Source organism: Schistocerca piceifrons, chromosome 7, assembly GCF_021461385.2.
Source record: "Schistocerca piceifrons isolate TAMUIC-IGC-003096 chromosome 7, iqSchPice1.1, whole genome shotgun sequence".
In the NCBI taxonomy this organism is placed as follows: domain Eukaryota; kingdom Metazoa; phylum Arthropoda; class Insecta; order Orthoptera; family Acrididae; genus Schistocerca; species Schistocerca piceifrons.
The window spans coordinates 404,859,911-404,877,726 of record NC_060144.1 but is presented as its reverse complement, the minus strand read 5'-3'; the positions used below and the strand labels follow the sequence as shown (position 1 = coordinate 404,877,726).

Sequence of the window (17,816 nt, the reverse complement as noted above, 5' to 3'; positions counted from 1 at the left end):
ACAGATGAACAATATGTCAACTGGGTGCAACTTTTAATAGTTTTAGCCTTTCCCGGACGTTAGGAAAGATTTTGTAGACCCACAGATTCTTAGTCCCAGTCACTTTGGTAATGCCAGTGCCTAAGCTGTACTTTATTACTGTTACCATTAGTGGTTAAAATCTGGATCTTGTATAACATACCCTTCTCGAGTTAGTATGAGGCAGCTGGATACATGGAGTAACATCTGTTATGAATATGCCTAAAATCACAAGCAGTAACACTCGTGGAGTGCTTCGAAATGCTCTGGCAAGCCTAATATAGCACACTCCTCTGAGCTTTCTGCAAAAATTTTTTCTACTGAACGTAGCAGAGCTAGAGTGTTCACACATCAGCCATGAAGTCGGCAGTGGCTAAAAATATAGCGCTGTGGTAAAACACAACTGCCAGCAGCGGAATTCTGTACATAGTAGTTCCTATTATTACCTTATACATCACTTTAGACACTTCTGAAGCTGCACTGGAGATGTGCTGTGAGAAACTTAATTTTAACAACTAGGTAATCTCCTCCTCCCCCCACTAGATATTTATGAACATCACATCTAGGGGTAAGTTGCCTTCAAACTTTTTAGATGTGTTTCTATTAGCTGAAAATTTATCTTTTAGCACCACACAACATTATGTCTGCACCACTGCTACATTCGACTGACGAGCATGGTTACCCCCCCCTCATCCAAGTGGAGTGAGCTGATACAAATACCAGGAAATCATCTGCCTATGCCACCACACCTTCAATTACCTCACTCTCATACACAATCACAAGAATGCATTTGATGTACGTACCCTAGAGAAATGGGCCACAGATCGACTGTTGTGGATATCACTCAGTAATTTATTTGATTATCTTATGGTTGCCTACATTCCTTTCTAGTATCATCCCCTACCGTAACCTTGGGGACTGTGGAATAGCGAGTCAGGATTCCATAGATGTCTCAAATACGCAAACATTGCAGGCCACCACAGCTCGTCAATTGCACTGAAATGTTTGTCATTACTGCCGCTACATATTTGCAGGCCAAGTTACTAATTAAGCAAAGTGTTACTTTTAGAATCATCAATGGAACGTTCCTTTCAAAACCGAATAGAACCATTTAAGGCCCCAACGATCCCTGTATTCCTGAAACTGATCTTACAGAAGACACTCCTGAGCCTTAGCCACAACACTTGCAAGACAAATAGCCCTATAGCACTCACAGTCTACTATGTACCTATAATTGGACTTCTTAATCGTGACTATTTCCGAAGTAGTCCTATATTCTGCAACCCTCCAAACAAAGGAGATAATTCCTTCCTTACAGGTATCAGTAATCATGCTGGCACCTGCTAGTGGGCGCGCAAGCAGTCGACTCATCCCTGGTGATGCTGCCTCCACTAGATGGTGCACTAATTCTTTCTGACATGTTTTGTAAGATACTTTTATTTATTCTAACCAATTAACCCTGAAGAACAATGCTCGAAAGTTCAACAATGTTTTCAACCTTATTTGTGTGCCTGTCTATTGCTCATCTGCACATTGTATGATTATCTTTACTCCTTGGCACTAGAATAAGAGGTAACCGATCGGAATTCTGGTGGTGCAAGAAATTTTTACCACCAGTATTTGTCCCAACAAGGGTAGGTGGTATGGTGGTATAAAGTTTTTATTCACCAGAGTATAACAATGCCCAGGATTAAATTCTAAACACCTTTGCAGTGGTTCAAGAAATGAGAGCATGTAGGCCTAGCTCTGTTGATGGTGATCCATTGTCAGACGGGGACATTAAGTCACTATTTTGGGAGGAGTGGGTTATGTGCTGGCACTAAGTGCTAAAACCTCCCTTCTCTCATAAACATGAAAGTGACATCACACTACACACGCATACATCTCAGACACTTACAATCAACAGAACAGATAAAATACCAGTCACATACACCGGGTGAAAAAGAGCCACTGAGAATGGAGGAAGACAATCCTTTGCAACTATGTGGCTGAACAATGCCATACAACAATTTTACTTTCCTTGCAGTTAAAAAAAAAAGCTATTACAAACAAAAGAATGTTCATGATGGCTATAACAAAAGCAAAACTGCCTGGCTTTTGTGCAGACAGTAAGATTGGGTATTGTTCCTTTACATCTAGTTTTTAAAGATTTGCTTGTCAGCACATACTTATTGCTTTTAGAGCTATCTGGAGAAGAACTGTCCTACTTTCCTTATATTTAGCAGTAAGCATTCTTGCTAGTTGCATTTACTGATGTTAGGTCAAACAAGGTAAGCACCCCAGCTGTAATGGCTAAAACCATACAAAAACATTATTTTAAGATATGGAGATTTGCCTGTTCTACCATCCACCAAGGCAATTTATCTGTAAAATTCTGCATTTAAGTGCAATTTGAATGTAAACGAGTCAAGACAACATATGCAAAAGTAATTAATGAAACAATACCAACTTTCTAAATCAAAATACAAGTTAACACGATTTGCAAATTACAATGCTGACATTCCTGTTGCATCCTTTGATAATGTCATAACTGTTACTTCTGATATTGGACTAACACAGTCTGAATACATCAAAAATGATGCAGCACACTGTCATATTGCCCTTGTCAAGGGTGCATAATGTGCCATTTAACTGTGTTTTAATCACTCACTGCAATTCCACATTTCTTCTTTGATGACAATAAAGAAAGAACATATAGCAACAGCACAAATTATATTTGGAGAAAGCTTTTCTATATTCAACCATCGAATGGTGTTTAGAAATATGCTTCTCATTGTAAATTGCTCATTGTCATTGCAAAGACAGTGTTAATCGGAACACATTTCTATGTAAGATTCTGTCCATAAACTGTGATCCAGACTGAACAGCAATCACATACATTAGTGGAGTTGGAAGTGGAGTTAGAAAATATAAAATGTGGAGTAGTAGGATAGAGAAAATAGAACTAAAAATAGGAAAAGCTCGGAGGGACGAAATTTAAGTTTGTTGGTTGGTTAGTTTGGTGTGAGTTCTGGGACTAAATTGCTAGGAAATCATTTCCTCGTTTAGGGGATAATTCGCCTGGAGTTAGTGATATCTCGTGGCTCAGACAAGTCGATATGATTGGACGTGAATGTATGCATATACTCTCCCACCCCCTACACACACACACACACACACACACACACACACACACACACACACACACCTGTTGTTCGCAGGGAGATTGGTTGCTAGCTTGCCACCCACGTCACCTGATCTGTCAGTGTGTGATTACTTTGTGTGAGGACCCCTCAAGTACAAGGTGTATCGCAACTACCTTCATAGTCTTCGAGAACTGCAGCAGAACATTTTGGACAAGTTTACAGCAATTCCAGCAGTTAAGCTTCGATCTGCCTTCAGCAACTTGCTGATCAGGGCCCAAATGTACCAGGAGATGAATGGTGGTCACTTTCAACATCTGCTGCAGTCACGTTAGTACTGTATTTCCATTCCTCTGCCGTTTTTCTTTGTACCCTGGAACTCTGTTCTCTGGGCCACATTTATTTGCCACACCCTGTATGAGTAGTAAAACAGAGGCTTTAAGAGCAATGCTAATGCAAGAGATTAGAAATAATTGGGAGTCAAAAGTATATTAAACAGTCTGGTAACTAATATTAAACAGTCTGGTAACTAGAGGAGAGAACAGACATGGGCCCACCAGAAATCATCTGCAGTGAAAGGCATCTCCACTACAATGAACCCCCCCCCCCCCCACACACACACACACCATATGTAGGGATGAGAAAGAACCAACTAAACAATTCTTTTCAGCAAAGTAGAGACGAGATCCACAACAGTAAAACTGAATTGGCTACAAGGATACTGAACATCAGTTGAAAAGTCAATGGTATCGTAAGCTGAGAAAAATAATCAAATTGGTGGGAGGGTGAGCACAATCTAATCACCATCACCAGGGATGATCCATCCCATCACCAACCTAATCCTGATTCAATATAGTCAGTGTTAAAAGAGAAGGGAATATCAGTCACTTTTTGAAGGGAGTATACAAATATGCTCAACAGTTCTTTTGTCACTGGCTAGTAAGAAGAAAATGGAACCCTTTATGTTTTATATTCAATGGAATGCAACATGAAAGGTCACTTTTAAGAAAGTGAAATAGGCTGCTGCAGAAAAAAAGGGCTTACTGTGTCTAAAAGTAACTAAAAACAGAAAAAAAACTGAGTAAAACATGGACTACAAGGGTGGCTGGCAGTGGAAGTGTTGTCAAAATTTCTAACCCCCCCCCTCCCCCCGTGTGTAACATGTGAAGGGAGGTCTCCCAAAACCACTAGCCTTAAAAGCAGTTTAAAATGCTTTAATTAAAAAGATCTACTTTCTTGTAGGAAACGAAGAGCTAATGTAACTGTCTGTTCACTGTCTGCCAGCATTAGAGGAAATGTATCAAGACAACTATGCTTGGCGTCGAGAGCCTGGAGGAGGAGCATTCCACAAGGATGTGAAGTACTGCCCGTAAGACTCAGCACCCACAATTTGATGATGATGATGATAATGATGATGACAACACAGACACCCAGTCCACGGGCAGAGAAAATCCCCAACCTGGACGGGAATCTAACCCAGGACCCCATGATCCAGAGGCAGCAACACTAGCCACTAGACCAGGAGCTGCGGACACACCCACAATTTGATGGATGCCTCACTGTATATGATGAAACTATGGATTAATCTGATATGAGCATTGCACAGATGACACAGTACGGTGGGTTCCTTCCAGGGCGAAAAAAAAGAGAGAAAAGCCATGCCGCTGCAGTCTCTTTGAAAGTTTGGGGTTTATTAAAGAGGGCAGTAAGCCCACCAAATGCTGTTCCATCTCCGAGCGAGTACACTCATCATCTGCACTCACAAATGTGTACCCAAGATTGTAAAAGTGAATGTTGGGCAAGTAGTTGCTTCACTAGCCAAACAGCTGCTCAGTTCATCTGATGAGATAACCACAAACTTGGGACTCAAAGAAGATGACTAAGCAGCCGGTACAACTATCGATAAAGAGAAGATAGCAAACAGTCCCTCCCCATGAACCATGGACCTTGCCGCTGGTAGGGAGACTTGCGTGCCTCAGCGATACAGATAGCCGTACCGTAGGTGCAACCACAATGGAGGGGTATCTGTTGAGTGGCCAGACAAACGTGTGGTTCCTGAAGAGAGCATCAGACTGTTGAAAACAGTAGTTGCAGGGGCAACAGTCTGGATGATTGACTGATCTGGCCTTGTAACACTAACCAAAACGGCCTTGCTGTGCTGGTACTGTGAACGGCTGAAAGCAAGGGTAAGCTACAGCCATAATTTTTCCCGAGGGCATGCAGCTTTACTGTATCGTTAAATGACGATGGCATCCTCTTGGCTAAAATATTCCGCAGGTAAAATTGTCCCCTATTCGGATCTCCGGGTGGGGACTACTCAAGAGGACATTGTTATCAGGAGAAAGAAAACTGGCGTTCTACAGATCCCTTAATCGGGCAGGTAGGTCAGAAAATTTAAAAAGAGAAATAGATAGGTTAAACTTAGATATTGTGGGACTTAGTGAAGTTCGGTGGCAGGAGGAACAAGACTTTTGGTCAGGTTAATACAGGGTTATAAATACAAAATCAAATAGGGGTAATTCAGGAGTAGGTTTAATAATGAATAGGAAAATAGGAATGCGGGTAAGCTACTACAAACAGCATGGTGAACGCATTATTGTGGCCAAGATAGACACGAAGCCCACGCCTACTACAGTAGTACAAGTTTATATGCCAACTAGCTCTGCAGATGACGAAGAAATTGATGAAATGGTAGTGAAGGGAGACGAAAATTTAATAGTCATGGGTGACAGGAATTTGAGAGTAGGAAAAGGGAGATAAGGAAACATAGTAGGTGAATATGGATTGGGGCTAAGAAATGAAAGAGGAAGCCGCCTGGTAGAATTTTGCACAGAGCGTAACTTAATCATAGCTAACACTTGGTTCAAGAATCATAAAAGAAGGTTGTATACATGGAAGAAGCCTGGAGACACCGACAGGTTTCAGATAGATTATATAATGGTAAGACAGAGATTTACGAACCAGCTTTTAAATTGTAAGACATTTCCAGGAGCAGATGTGGACTCTGACCACAATCTATTGGTTATGAACTCTAGATTAAAACTGAAGAAACTGCAAAAAGGTGGGAATTTAAGGAGATGGGACCTGGATAAACTGAAAGAACCAGAGGTTGTAGAGAGCTTCAGGGAGAGCATTAGGGAACAACTGACAAGAATGGGGGAAAGAAATACAGTAGAAGAAGAATGGGTAGATTTGAGGGATGAAGTAGTAAAGGCAGCAGGTAGGTAAAAAGACGAGGGCTAGTAGAAATCCTTGGGTAACAGAAGAGATATTGAATTTAATTGATGAAAGGAGAAAATATAAAAATGCAGTAAATGAAGCAGGCAAAAAGGAATACAAATGTCTCAAAAATGAGATTGACAGGAAGTGCAAAATGGCTAAGCAGGGATGGCTAGAGGACAAATGTAAGGATGTAGAGGCTTATCTCACGAGGGGTAAGGTACATACTGTCTACAGGAAAATTAGAGAGACCTTTGAAGAAAGGAGAACCACTTGCAAGAATATCAAGAGCTTTGATGGAAACCCAGTTCTAAGGAAAGAAGGGAAAGCAGAAAGGTGGAAGGAGTATATAGAGGGTCTATACAAGGGTGATGTTCTTAAAGACAATATTATAGAAATGGAAGAGAATGTAGACGAAGATTAAATGGGAGATACGATACTGCGTGAAGAGTTTGATAGAGCATGAAAGACCTGAGTCGAAACAAGGCCCCAGGAGTAGACAACATTACATTAGAACTACTGATAGCCCTGGGAGAGTCATCCCTGACAAAACTCTACCATCTGGTGAGCAATATGTATGAGACAGGCGAAATACCCTCAGACTTCAAGAAGAATATAATAATTCCAATCCCAAAGAAAACAGGTGTTGACAGATGTGAAAATTACCGAACTATCAGTTTAATAAGCCACTGCTGCAAAATACTAACACGAATTCTTTACAAACGAATGGAAAAACTGGTAGAAGCCGACCTCGGGGAAGATCAGTTTGGATTCCGTAGAAATATTGGAACACGTGAGGCAATACTGACACTATAACTTATCTTAGAAAATAGATTAAGGAAAGGCAAACCTACGTTTCTAGCATTTGTAGACTTAGAAAAAGCTTTTAACAATGTTGACTGGAATACTCTCTTTCAAATTCTGAAGGTGGCAGGGGTAAAATAAGGGGAGCAAAAGGCTAGTTACAATTTGTACAGAAAACAGATGGCTGTTATAAGAGTCGAGGGACATGAAAGGAAAGCAGTGGTTGGGAAGGGAGTGAGACAGGGTTGTAGCCTCTACCCAATGTTATTCAATCTGTATATTGAGCAAGCAGTGAAGGAAACTAAAGAAAAATTTGGAGTAGGAATTAAAACCCTTGGAGAAGAAATAAAAACTTTGACGTTCGCCGATGACATTGTAATTCTGTCAGAGACAGCAAAGGATCTGGCAGAGCAGCTGAACGGAATCGACATGGTCTTGAAAGGAGGATATAAGGTGAACATCAACAAAAGCAAAACGAGGATAATGGAATGTAGTCGAAATAAGTTGGGTGACGCTGAGGGAATTAGATTAGGAAATGAGACACTTAAAGTACTAAGGAGTTTTGCTATTTGGGGAGCAAAATAACTGATGATGGTCGAAGTAGAGGGGATAGAAATGTAGACTGGAGATGGCAAGGAAAGCGTTTCTGAAGAAGAGAAATTTGCTAACATCGAGTATAGATTTAAGTTTCAGGAAGTCGTTTCTGAAAGTATTTGTATGGAGTGTAGCCATGTATGGAAGTGAAACATGGACGATAAATAGTTTAGACAAGAAGAGAATAGAAGCTTTCGAAATGTGGTGCTACAGAAAAATGCTGAAGATTAGATGGGTAGATCACATAACTAATGAGGAGGTATTGAATAGAATTGGAGAGAAGAGAAATTTGTGGCACACCTTGGCTAGAGGAAGGGATTGGTTGGTAGGGCATATTCTGAGGCATCAAGGGATCACCAATTTAGTATTGGAGGGCAGCATGGAGGGTAAAAATCGCAGAGGGAAACCATGAGATGAATACACTAAACAGATTCAGAAGGATGTAGGTTGCAGTAGGTACTGGGAGATGAAGAACCTTGCACAGGATAGAGTAGCATGGAGAGCTGCATCAAACCAGTCTCTGGACTGATGACCACAACAACAACAGCAAACAGTACATAACATAGGGTGACAAGATTAACATCAGTTAAAAACCTGGCGACTGCTCACTGACCTGAGTCACTAAAAATTAAAACACTGTCAGGAAAGGTCTGTTTAACAAAGTACGGATATTGTTTATAGCTGTCAATTCCTCTGAGCAGCAGGAGATTCGTAATCATATCCCATTCTAGCCATTGTTTTAAAGTTGCCATTATAAATGACAGCAGCACACTGAAGAACTGAGAACAGATGCTGAAAGGTTGTGTAAGCAACTGAAACCACACATTCGGTCCTAATTTGATGGGGGTACTACTCGAGAAGCAGTACATGGGAAGCACACTTTAAGGATGTTGGTGAAGGTCTGGGTGAACGAATCTGATTAGCATTCCAACTGGGTAACCCACCTGAGGGCAAGATTCAGAAAATCAACATCCCACGTATGGAAAAAGAATTCAGTAAGTAGGACTGTTAGGAAACTGTTGTACAGTTGTAAGTGAGCAAGAGTTGGTATCGTCAGAACTGAAGTAGTAAGATCTCCACTTTGGTGAGGAGATTGTCTATGAGACTAGTCCGGAAAGCACCAGTGGCCAGTATTATTCTACAATGATTTGCTGCGATTGATAATTTGAAAGAAAAGGTGCAGTCAATACGAGTCTGGTAATCACAGTCCAGCTGAGACAAGATCTGGTCCCAGTAAATCCAGACTAAAATAGCACAATTCACATCCTGCGAGGAGAAAGTGTTAAGCTTTTGCATACAGTTAGTCTTAAGTTGACAAATACGGGGCAGTCATGTCAGTTTTGTATCAAAGAATAGTTTCAAAAACCAGGACTGTGCATCAATGAGGAAGTGCTGAGTACCCGAGGAGAGTACTGTGTTGGAGTAAACAGTTATACAACAGAAATGCACGACCAGATTTTTGTAAGAGAAAATTGAGAGCAACAGGAAAATGTCAAAGCAAATACCTTTCGGATGGTTTCATAGACATGGAGTTCTGTGAAGGCTACAGAATGGGGCATACACTAAAAATAAATGTCCTCAGTATACAGTGTAGGAATGACTGTGGGTCTGGCAGAAGTCACTAGGCCATTGATGATAATCATGGAGTGTGTAACACTTACGCCGGTATTACACTATCAAATTTCTTTGTCAAAGATTTGATCTAAGAAGTGATCAAATATTCCGTCCAATATATTTGACAAAGATCTTTGACGTAGTGCTAGAAGGGGTATTACACTGTCATCATATTTTTCGTCAAAGTTCAAGATGGCTGACAACAACAACTTGCTATTAACCGTAACAGTTGCCTGTACCACAATTGCACTGTGTGCACATGCGGAAGAGAAGCGAGGGGGGAAAAGGGAATACACCTGGGTGAAGCCGTGGGTTTTACGAAGACACGATAAAAGCATTCAACAAAACTTGTTAAGTGAGCTTATAGTGGAGGACGTCAAGTCGTACATCAATTACTTAAGAATGGATGAGCATACATTTCTGTATGTGCTCAGTGAAGTGTATCCTCATATCACAAAGCACAATATTCACTTAAGAACTGCTACATCTGGAGAAGACAGGCTCACTGTAACACTTCCATTCCTTGCTACAGGAGATAGTTAGGTTAGGTCTCCAATCTTCTTAATCTATTTTTGTATTCAGGGTGCCTCACACTGTAAAGCACCTCATCAGCTTTATACATCTCTATTAATTTTGTAGTTGTCGGTACACACCAATTGTATTTACCGGCAATGTTTATAAAAACACTACAGATGACAGAACACTGCAGCGATGCTAGCGCTCCACATGGTAAAATGTCACATTGCAGTGAACAGAAGACAAGCAACTTCTTTGATCAAATCTACAGCGAGGCCCTAGATTTGATCAAATATTTGACGACATTTGACAAAGTTCTCTATTACACCATCATCAAATTTCTTTGGCAAAGATATTTGACAAAAATATTGGACAAAGAAATTTGATAGTGTAATACCGGCCTTAGAAAGGAGCCCTAAGTGGGGCCATGGGGAGTTGAGCAACATATCAACTCTAAACTGAAGTAATGGGAGGGATAAAAAGCTTTAGGAAGCATCAAAAGCCCCACTCTTAGAGGAAAAATAAAATGTGATGGTGCCAACCTGTGCTGATCCCTCACACACGTAAAAAAAATTGCAGTGAAATGATGGCATTCAGAAAAAATCCCATCAGATTGCTAATTTCAGCTTAACCGAATAGTCAGTTATGAATCGTCTCACCACATTGATCAGGGATTGAAACGCCCCACAATATGAGACCCAGCACAATCCCCAGACTACTATTCATTCAAGCATTTTGTGGAGCAACAGTGGTGAGAGTAATCAGTCAGTAGCTGTTGATGGACATAGGGTGACACCTCTCATTGGTAGTGGGGGTAATTTGTGGACTGTGCAGCACTGAGAAACAACTGGTATGATGACACTGTCTCTCCACTGAGAATGTGAAACGCATAGCTAAACATTTTTGTCAGACGAGTGAATGGCCATCAAGTAATTCATGAAATGTATGACTAACCAGGTGTCTACACAATTAACTGTCAGCAATGTGAAAAGTTTCACCACATGCCAACCTGGGAAGAAACTGAAAACAAGGTTCCACGAGTATAAACAATAATCAGTCTCACAACAGGTACCATTGATGAAAATAAGAAATTAGTTTTAAAGAGCAAAACAACTTCAAAAATATGATTTTCTTAGAAAATTTCTCTGATGTCTTTCACAAACCTGTTGTAGTTTCATATCCCCCCCTCCCCCTGGGTTTGTCTTCATAATTAACCTTATTGTTTGCTTTTGTAACCTTAAGAGATCACCTAACATACAGTGGATCTAGTCAGACAACTTTTATCTGATACAGTCTGCTACCACTTAATGCCAAAGAATTTTTTTTCATTACACAATTTCCTTGTATCAGTACCTCTGTGTGTCTGGTATGCAACTGCACGGCAGATGGGTTGTAGGATATTATGTTCTGTAAATTTTTACCCAAGTGATAACTGTTTCTTTTTCAATCAAGAAAAATGTTGCTAAATATTCAAATGATTTACTAATCTTGTAGATGAGAGATACGTCTTAGGTCATGAACTTCCTTGAACCCTCTAATATACACAGCCTCCAGAAGAATATTAAGTCAAAAATATTTTGGCTGACATACTAATTTTAACATATATGTTTACGCTTCCATAAATTCTTCTTTTTCTTTTAGTGTTCAACCCTGAGGTTGATTTGTAGCAGAGCGCCATTCCTCTCTTCTGTCTGCCTTCCTCTTCATTTCCATGTGTGTGTTACATGCAACGTCATTCATGATCTGTTGCATGTATGATATCCGATAACCTGGGTCGCCCCCCCCCCCCCCCCCCCCCACCCTCACCCAGATTCCTTCCCTCAATAGCACCTTCTGCTATTGTTCCAGTGATGTTGCATCATAGGATGTGCCCTACAAGTTTGTCTCTCCTTGTTTGGATGTACCTCCACAGAGATCTGGTTTCCTGTACTCTTCTAAGCACCTCTTCATTTGTTACTTTCTCTCTCCAGCTGATCTGCATCATCCTTCTATAGCACCACATCTCCAGGGCCTCTAGCCATCTTCTCTCTTCTCTTCCAATTGTCCAAGTTTCACATCCGTATACGGCCACACTCCAAACAAAACCTTTCATGATACGTTTCCTTATTTTCAAACTGATGTTGTTGACGGTGAGTAAGTTCCTTCTCCAATTAAATGCAATTTTGGCCTTTTGTATTCTGGTCGCAATTTCTTTCCGGCTTCTACTATCTCTTGTGATTTTGCTTCCCAGGTAAGTAAATTCCTCTATCACTTCCATCTCCTCTCTTCCAATTCTCATCTTCAGAGGTTCATATACTGCTCCTGTACTGCATACCATCAATTTAGTCTTTTTCTTGTTTATTCTCATTCTATACTGATTGCCTAGAATTTTTTCCATTGTTCTGAGGACTTTCTCTAGATCTTCCTTTGGCTCCGTGACTATAGCAATATCATCAGCATAACTAGCATGTTTATCTTCTGCCCATTAATTCTGATCCTCACCTCAGTAGTTTCTCGAACTTAGTCTATAGCTTCCTGGATGTAAGCATTGAATATAAGAGGAGAGAGAGCACATCTTTGCCTTACCCCTTTTCAATATTTGCTTCCTGTTCCTGGTGACAGTCCTAATCACTGCCACCACATTCTTATAGAGACTGAGTATCAAACTGATGTCTTTGTACTTTATTCCACTTTTCCTCTGCACTCTGAACATCTCTTGCCAGATAACATTATCAAATGCCTTTTCTATGTCTACAAAGGCAATATAAGTTTATTTTTCTGTAATTGCTTTTCGATAACAAGTCTCAGTGCCAGAATCGCCTCTCTTGTTCCCAATCCCCTTCTGAAACCAAACTGATCTTCACTCAACATATCCTCCACCTTCTCTTCAATTCTCTTCAGAACTATTTTTATGACAATTTTTGATGCATGTGATATTAGACTTAGAGTTTGGTACTGTTTGTATTTTGTACCTGCTGCCTTCTTTAGTATAGGAACAATGATACATTTCTGGAAGTTGGTCAGCATCTCTCCTGTGTTTTAGATGGACCTAATAAGTTTAAGCACCATCATTTTCATGCTGTCACCAGCTTTTTTTTATTACGAGGGTCACTCCATAAGAAATGCACACTATTTTTTAATCCCTCTTTTGTTCTACATGTTTGAAAGTTTTACAGTGTGTAGATACATCCTTTAGGAACAATATTTTCATTTCTCCACATAATTTCCATCCCTCTCAACTGTGCCATCTTGGAACCAGTGCCTGTATACCAGCACAGTAACATTCTGGACCAACTTGTTGGAGCCACTGTTTGGCAGCGTGCGCAAGGGAGTCATCACCTTCAGACCTTGTTCCACGAAGAGAGTTTTTCAGTTTCCCAAAGAGAGGGTAGTCACATGGAGTCAGGTCAGGACTTTCAGACGGGTGTTTCAGTGTTGTCCATTCGAGTTTTGTGATAGCTTCCATGGTTTTTTGACTGACATGTGACCATGTGGTGCAACAGCAAAACATCCTGCTTTTGCTGATGTGGTCAAGCACGACTCAGTCGAGCTTGAAGTTTCTTCAGTGTCGTCACATATGCATCAGAATTTATGGTGGTTCCACTTGGCATGATGTCCACAAGCCAGAGTCTTTCGGAATCGAAAAACACTGTAGCCATAACTTTTCCAGCAGAAGGTGTGGTTTTGAATTTTTTTTTTTCTTGGGTGAATCTGCATGATGCCACTCCATTAATTGCCTCTTCGTCTCTGGTGAAAAATGATGGAGCTATGTTCCATCTCCTGTCACAATTCTTCCAAGAAATTCATCTCCACCATTCTCGTACTGTTCCAAAAGTTCGCTTGTTTCTTTGTGAGCCACTGCCAACATCCTGGAAACCCACCTGGCACAAACCTTTTTTAATGCCAACACTTTCAGTATTCTTCAAACACTTCCTTCCCCTATCCCAACATAGCATGACAATTCGTACACTGTGCTGCGTCTGTCAGCAGTCACCAACTCGTTAACACTCTGCACATTGTCTGGAGTGTGTGCAGTACGAGGCCTGCCACTGCGAGGACAATCCTCAATATTGCCGAGCCCACTTTCATCACGTAACCTACTTGCCTACCGACTAACTGTAATGCGATAGACAGCAGCATCTCCATACACCTTTTTCAACCTCTTGTAGATGTTTCCCACTGTCTCGTTTTCACAGCACAGGAATTCTATGACAGCATGTTGCTTCTGATGAACATCAAGTGTAGCAGCCATCTTGAAGACATGCTGTGACGGCGCCACTCATGGGAACAGGTTGAACTAAGTTTGAAAACAAGCGGGAAGGATAAATCTACACACTGTAAAATTTTCACACATGCAGAATGAGAACTGTATTTTTACAAAAACAGTGTGCATTTCTTTTGGAGTGACCCTCGTAGTTCTGCAGGGATGTCAACAATACCCGTTGCTTTGTTGTCCCGTAGTTCTTTTTGAGCTCTGTCAAATTGTTCTTGCAGAATGTCACCTTCGTCTACTTGTTCTTCTCTTCCTATTACTTCCTCCGAAAGAGGTGTTCCAGCATATAACTCTTATGTATTCTTCCCATCGCTTCACCATGCCTTTACTGAACAGCATTTTCCCCTCTTTCTTTTCTATTGTGCCTGAGAGTGTAGTTTTACGTTTGTTAAAAAATTGATTTGCTGTTCTGTAGGTTAAATCAGTTCTTCCGTTTTGCATATTTTCTTCCATTTCTCTGCAAATTTCTTAAAGAAAATTTTCTTTTGCTTTCCTAGCTTCTCTATTAACTAAATTCCTTAGTCTTCTGTATTCAGCTTTTCTTTGTTCATCAGTTGCATTTTTGTATAATCTCCTGTTTTCTATAATCTCAATAATATCTGCTGTAATCCATTTCCTCTTGTTTTTGGATTCAGTTCTACCAACAATCTTTTCTGCTACTTTGTATATAACAGTTTTAATTTGATCCCAGTCTTCATTTATTCCACCATGTTGAAAATTCTTAGTTAGGTTGTCTGTTTCATGAGCATAGCGCTTTGCCAGTCCCTCAGTTTTCAGTTTTTCTAGTTCCCATTTAAGTTTTACTGGCTTCTTCTTCAAACATTTGAATCTCAGTGAACTTTTCATCAGGACCAAGTTATGATCACTGCCTATGTCTGCAAATGGATAGCTCCTGCAATCTATTATCTGGTTCCTACATACATACATACATACATACATACATACATACATACATACAATGTATCCATACATTAAGTATCATTTTTTCTTACACCTTTTTCCATACACTTCATTCTTAAAATCTCTCTTCCACTTCCTTGTCTTACTCCTTAATGACACTACATACAGGGTGTACATAAAGTCCGAGAACACTTTCAATTATTTACTGCACAAGAACAAAACACTGTATAGATATCATACATATGTCATTTTGACGAGAAACTACGAACGCCTTTCTTTTCCATGTATACTGCCACAGCTTACTTCGGCAATTTGCCGAAAGTCAGTGCTAGTCACAAACATGGCGAGTTCAGGTGAGGAACAAGCTTTCGGTATGTTGGAGTTCAACGAAGAACAAGTGTGTTACAGCTGTTCAGTGCATGTTTAGAACCAAGTACGGTAAGAAGCCACCAACAAGGAAGGCCATTTACCCCTGACAGAACACATTCGTTACGATGGGTTGATTGTGCCCAGCAAAGAGAAACGGACGGAATGGCAAGAATTCGAATACCGTATTGACGTCTGCCGGGTCACTCATGGTTCACGTATCAAATGTTTGTAAAAAAAACTTTCAGAGTTTCTCTTCAAAATGCAATATGTATGACATCTGTACAACATTTAGTTCTTGTGCAATATATAAGTGGAAGTGTTCCCTGACTTTATGTACACCATGTACTTTTGATGGTCCTCCCTCTCAGTATACATACATATTTTATTTTTATTATTCTACAGGTCTCTGGTGTACAACAAAAATGTAGCATTCACTTCTTGTTTTTACTGTAATGTACATCACAAGAAGTTGGGCTTTTATTGTAAATCTGCTGATTTGTATTCAGAAAATCCAAGATTTGTGTCATGAGGCATGGTCCAGAAGGTATCTCAATGAATAATATGCCATAAATTTCCCTGACAGATACTATACTGTCAAATTATTATTGTGCATCATCTGAATGGACTGTTATCACTTGCATATACACATACCAATACATGAACTCATATCTGCTCTACACAATATATAAATTTGGCACTTACTTATTCTTCATAGATATTCTTTTAAGGTTTTTGATTACCAAACCCTCCAACATTGGATATTACCTAATATTTGTTGGAAAAGTCAGAAGTAGCCTCAGATCTATGCTCCTCATAATGTGTTTGGAGTTGACATGCCAACAAATACATATCTTATTTGTCAATTATCAACCTAAATTAGATGAAACTTTCTACTAACTTCTTAAATATCCCAGTGATGGATTATTCAGTGCCATATGGCTACATTATGTTTCTCAAAAGAAAAATAGCCTGGTTATCATTACTGTTAAACACAATTGCCACTAGCGGTTCTTAAAGCCAAATTTGGTCACTCACGTTGTCCTGTCATTGGTTATATTTCTGTGACATAAATATTACAGCTAGAACTGGTTTTCAAAATAAACAATAACTGATATGACAATCAAATATAATGCGGTCCTTTATCGGTAATTGTTCTCTTATGCAATGGCTGATTAATGTAACTAGAATGTAAAGGAATGGTAGCTGACAGTTTGTACATATTTTAAGGTGACTGATGTTTGTTTCTACAAACCTTATACATTATTATGCTATGATCACGCTACTGTTTAGCATTTATATATTACAGATTTCTGTACCTTCTTGCTTCGCAGTATAGATGTGCCTAAATATTTGTAATGGCAATTACATTTTTCACTTTTGACTTTACAAAAGAAATTACCAAAGAAGTTCACCAGAGATAATCTGGTCTCCTGCTAATGGCAGTTACTCACGAGCAGTACACTTGGTGTCATAGAATGAAAAGGTTTAGTGAAGGTCTTTGACCAACTCTTCAGTATTTGTGCCATGATAGTACCTATATCTCTAGCCTTCTCATATACTGCCGTCATTAAAGAGTGCACCTACTACACTGGAATTTATTAATTATTGTAGCACCTGAGATGTCTCCACTGTCAAATAACGACATGCCTTGTAAATATTCACGTTTGTTTTGTATCTCTGTAATTTCTTAACATATTTTGTATACCATATTTATCTATGATTGTATCTTTGGATAGATATCACATGATGATGGTCTAAGACCAAAACTGGTTGATACTGATAGTTGAAGACACTAAGTAGATGAAACTGTTGGTAGCATTTAAGTGCTTGACCTTCAGATTAGGAATTGCCTCAGGACCTGTGGTAATAAGAGATGAGTCAAGACCCTGAAGCAATTCCCAGTCAGTGAAAGATCAATAATGTGAAGGTTCATCACACAATTCACAAAAGGTTAAACTCAAGTGTTGGTTTTAATGCAAAACACAATTTTGAAAACACTATTACAGAGATTGGCACAATAATTTATATAGAAAACATCATTCGTCTCTGGCACACAGTCCTTTGCAGGTGGCTCTGGTACAAGGTGGAATCTGGTGCATAGTATGGTGAAAGTCGGCAAAGGTGCGGGTCAAAGAGGCGGTCAGAAACACATTAGAAGAATGACGGGAGAGGATTGGTATGGGACGGGGGTGGCAAAGAGGAGGGAGAGGGTACAGAGGGTGGGTTGAGATGAAGTATGGCAAGGGTACGGGGGAGGGTGGTTGGGTTGGTGGAAACGAGGACAGAGACACAGTGAGTTGGCAGAATCAAAGGCGTGGAGATGAGGGCATGACTACAGTGCAAGAGGAAGCATGAAGACAAGGGTGTCGGTACGAGAGCCAAGAGGAAGGCACATATACTGGGGCAGG

General features: G+C 40.0%; 1 protein-coding gene across 2 annotated transcripts in view; it reads right to left on the bottom strand.

The window, feature by feature from the left end:
• The window catches only part of LOC124804750 (ubinuclein-1), a 353,676-nt gene that overhangs the window by 330,891 nt on the left and 4,969 nt on the right, over positions 1 to 17,816 (bottom strand). The window lies entirely within an intron of this gene.